Below are 4717 nucleotides of genomic sequence, written 5' to 3' on the forward strand. Positions count from 1 at the left end.
GATCCTGGTGCCCTGCAACCAGACTCCAAGACCCAGCTCTGCCTGCCAGTAGTCTGACACTAACCTCAGGACCTGGCTTCACCCACCAGTGGGCAGGCTACAGTCGTGGCGTTTTCTGGCCCATGGCTCCACCAGTGAGCCAGCACTAGCCCCAGGGCCACCTGGGGTTCTGTAATCAGCTGCTTTGTGACATGGCCCTGCCAACAAAGAGCCTGTAGCCTCCACATAAGGCAGGGCCTGGCAACATACTGGACTGGGGGCTGCCCAAGCCTGCCAGACTGTCCGCATAGCCTGCCAAATGGAAGGACCCACACAGCCCTCATGGGGGAAACCCTAGAGCGTATAGCTTGAGTGACAAGAGGGGAGTGGGCTGCTGGGACACAGGACATTTCCTATAGAACGCCACTTCTCCAAGGTGTGGAAACAACTAACCTACCAGATACATGAACATACAAACAGCAATTTAAGCAAAGTGAGGTGACAGAGGAATAAGTTCAAGAGGAAGGATCAAGATAAAAGCTAAGGAGACACAACTAAGTGAAGTGGAGATAGGCAATCTACCCAAGAAGGAGTTCAGGATAGTGATCATAAATATGATCAAAGAACTAGGGAGAAGAATGGACATATGGAGTGAAAGTTAGAAGTTTTTAACAGAGTTAGATATAAAGAACAACCAGAGCTGAAAGATACAATAACTGAGATGAAACACACACTGCTGCTGCTGCTGCTAGGTCGCTTCAGTCGTGTCTGACTCTGCGACCCCACAGACGGCAGCCCACTAGGCTCCCCCGTCCCTGGGATTCTCCAGACAAGAACACTGGAGTGGGTTGTCATTTCCTTCTCCAATGCATAAAAGTGAAAAGTGACAGTGAAGTTGCTCAGTCGTGTCCGACTCTAGCGACCCCATGGACTGCAGCCTACCAGACTCCTCCGCCCATGGGATTTTCCAGGCTGGAGTGGGGTGCCATTGCCTTCTCCGGAAACATACACTAGGGGAAATCAAAAGCAGACTAAATGATACAGAGGAACAGAGCAGTGAGCTGGAAGACAGGGTAGTAGAGATCACTGATGCTGAACAGAAAAAGAGAACGAAAAGAAGTAAGGATGCTTTAAGAAACCTTTAGGACAACATCAAGCATACTAACACTGATACTATAGTTGTCCCAGAAGGAGAAGACAGAAAGGGGCAGAGAACACATTTGAAGAGACAGTAGCTGAAAACTTCTCTAATCTGGGAGAGGAAACAGTCATTCGAGTCCAGGAAGCACAGAGTCCCATACAGGATTAAACCAAACAGGAACATACCAAGACACACTGTAATTAAAACAGCAAAAATTAAAGACAAAGAGAGACTATTAAAAACAGAAAGGGGGCAGGGGGAACACTTCCCTGGTGGTCCAGTGGTTAAGAATCTGCCTTCCAATGCAAGGAACATGGGTTCAATCCCTGGTCGGGGAACTAAGGTCCCACATGCCACAGGGCAACTAGGCCTGCGTGCCACAACCAGACAGCCCACGCACTGCAATGAGAGGAAAGCCTGCATGCCACAACAAAGACCCAGCACAGCCCCAAAGAAACAAACCAGAAAGCGGAAAGGAAAAAGAAACAAACAGCACATGCAGGAACTCCCAAAAGTCTTTCAGCTGACTTTTCAACAGAAACTCTGCAGACCAGAAGGGAGTGATAATAATACATGAAAACTAATGAAAGGGGAAATCCTGCAACCAAGAATACGGTTCCCAGTAAGGCTCTCATTCAGATTTTATGCAGAGATCAAAAGCAAGAGTTCAGCACCAGCAAACCAGCTTTACAAGACATGTTAAAGGAACTCTAAGTGAAAAAGAAAAGGCCACAAATGGAAACATGAAAATAACAGAATGAAAAAGCTCACCAGTAAAGGCAGATATACAATAAAAATCCACACACAAAGCTGGTAGGAAAGCTAAAAGAAAGAAGTGATAGAATCATCTTTATCCACAATAAAAAGTTAAGAGTTACACAAAACATTTAGATATAAAATATGGTGTCAAAAACAGTCATTGTGATAGGATAAGAGTACAAAGGCAGGGTTGTTAAAATGTATTTGAAATTAAGCGATCAGCAACTTAATCACATATATAGAGAGGTTACTATATACAAACCTCCCAGTAACTATAAACCAAAAATCTGTAACAGATATGCACAAAAAAAGAAAAAAAAAGATGAAATTTTGCCATTTGCAGCAACATGGATATACTTCGGTATTATGCTGAGTGAAATAAGTCAGAGAAAGACAAGTACTTTGTAACATTACTTACTTGTGGAATTTAGAAAATAAACTAGTGAATATAACAAAAAACCAGATTTACAGATATGAAAAACTAAGTGGTTACCAGTGGGGGGAGGAAAGGGGGAGTGGCAAAATAGGGGTAAGGGATTAAGATGTACAACTAAAAATAAGCTACAAGGGCTTACTGTACAACACTGGGAATATAGCCACAACCTAGTAATGGGGACAGCTGTGACCGAGGTTAGATTGTCAGGATGCTCTGGGCACACACAGGAAGGGCACACACTGACTCGGTCTCAGGGGGGTGGGGTGAGATGGATGCAGTCTGTCTGAAATCTGAGAGTTAGGCAGAAAATAACTGGAAGGATGGAGAGGAGGTTATGTTCCAGCAGAGGCAACTTCCTCAGGGTGACCTGTTAGGAGAGGTGGGGCTGAGAACACAAGCAGGGCCAGCTCCATCAGGGCCACAACTGTGACATCAAGACATATGGACTGCTTTCCAAAGCAGTGGGAAACTACTGAGGAATTTAAAGCAGGGATATAATTAGACTTGTACATGAAAAGAATCACTGGGAAGGGAATGACTTGAGTCTTGAGGCAGGGGTGGGCCAGTTAGGAGGGGAGAAATAGACTCCACTTCTTGACAGAAAGTGCTACCTCCTTACAAAGCCATGGTCACCAGAAGGGAACAATGTGGTCTCCAGCAATAACTCATATGTCAGGCCCCTTGCTGGCTAAAACAGAAGTCAAAGCTGGGAGTAGTGGAGGATGGAGGAAGGGATGACCCATTCTTCCAGGGAGACTCCATGAGCATGGCTTCATGGAAGGGGACATTAGAGCTGGACTAAAAAGAACAATGTTGGCTTAAAACACTAAGATCATTGCATCTGACCCCATCACTTTATGCCAAATAGAAGGGGGAAAAGTGGAAGCAGTGACAGATTTTATTTTCTTGGGCTCCAAAATCACTACTGACAGTGACTGCAGCCATGAAATTAAAAGATGCTTGCTCCTTGGAAGGAAAGCTATGAAAAACCTAGACAATATATTAAAAGCAGAGACATCACTTTGCCAACAAAGATCCATATAGTCAAAGTTATGGTTTTTCCAGTAGTCATGTACAGATATGAGAGCTGGACCATAAAGAAGGCTGAGTGCTGAAGAATTGATGCTTTCAAATTGTGATGCTGGAGAAGACTCTTGAGTCCTTTAGACTGCAAGGAGATCAAACCTAAAGTCAATCCTAAAGGAAATCAACCCTGAATATTCACTGGAAGGACTGAAGTGAAATTAAAGCTCTGATACTTTTGCCACCTGATGCGAAAAGCCGACTCACTAGAAAAGACCCTGATGCTGGGAAAGATTGAAGGCAAAAGGAGAAGGGGGTGGCAGAGGATGAGATAATCAAATAGCATCACCAACTCAATGGACATGAATTTGAGCAAACTCCAGGAAATAGTGGAAGACAGGGTACCCTGGCATGTTGCAGTCCATGGGGTCACAACTTAGTGACTGAACAGAAACAATAACAAAAAGAACAAGGAAGAATTTGGCAGAGAATGTGTTGGAGCCAAGGGCATTTCAGTGATGGAGCACAGCATATACAAAGGACAGAGCCACAGTAAAGATCAGACATGTCCAAGATGAATGGGAGGCTTAGTGTGGCTGAAGCATGAGGAGTGAGGTAAGGAAGTGAGGGGCTGCGAGTGTGAATTCTTTTTTTTTTTTCCCGCCAAACAACTTGGTATTGCACAAACAGTATGATATCAATAAAGGAAAAAAAGAAAAAGAAGTAAACATTTTCTTAAATCCCACCCTCCTGGCTCCCTAATACAAACGTGTTTATTTTCTCCTGTTCCCTTTCAGGGCCTATCTACACAAAGACATGTTTTTATATGGCTATAATCCTAGCACACAGTTAACCTAATATTTAACTGTTTTTCACTTAATATCATAGAGGAATAGCAAATAGCAAACACCCTCTTCCAACAACACAAGACTCTACACATGGACATCACAGATGGTCAACACTGAAATCAGACTGATTATGTTCTTTGCAGCCAAAGATGCAGAAGCTCTATACAGTCAGCAAAAACAAGACTGGGAGCTGACTGTGGCTCAGATCATGAACTCCTTATTGCCAAATTCAGACTTATATTGAAGAAGGTAGGGAAAACCACCAGATCATTCAGGTATGACCTAAATCAAATCCCTTATGATTATACAGTGGAAGTGAGAAATAGATTAAAGGGACTAGATCTGACAGACAGAGTGCCTGATGAACTATGGACGGAGGTTCATGACATTGACCAGGAGACAGGGATCAAGACCATCCCCAAGAAAAAGAAACGCAAAAAAGCAAAATGGCTGTCTGAGGAGGCCTTACAAATAGCTGTAAAAAGAAGAGAAGTGAAAAGCAAAGGAGAAAAGGAAAGATATACCCATTTG

Source organism: Bison bison, unplaced genomic scaffold, assembly GCF_000754665.1.
Source record: "Bison bison bison isolate TAMUID 2011002044 unplaced genomic scaffold, Bison_UMD1.0 scf7180017864244, whole genome shotgun sequence".
In the NCBI taxonomy this organism is placed as follows: Eukaryota; Metazoa; Chordata; class Mammalia; order Artiodactyla; family Bovidae; genus Bison; species Bison bison.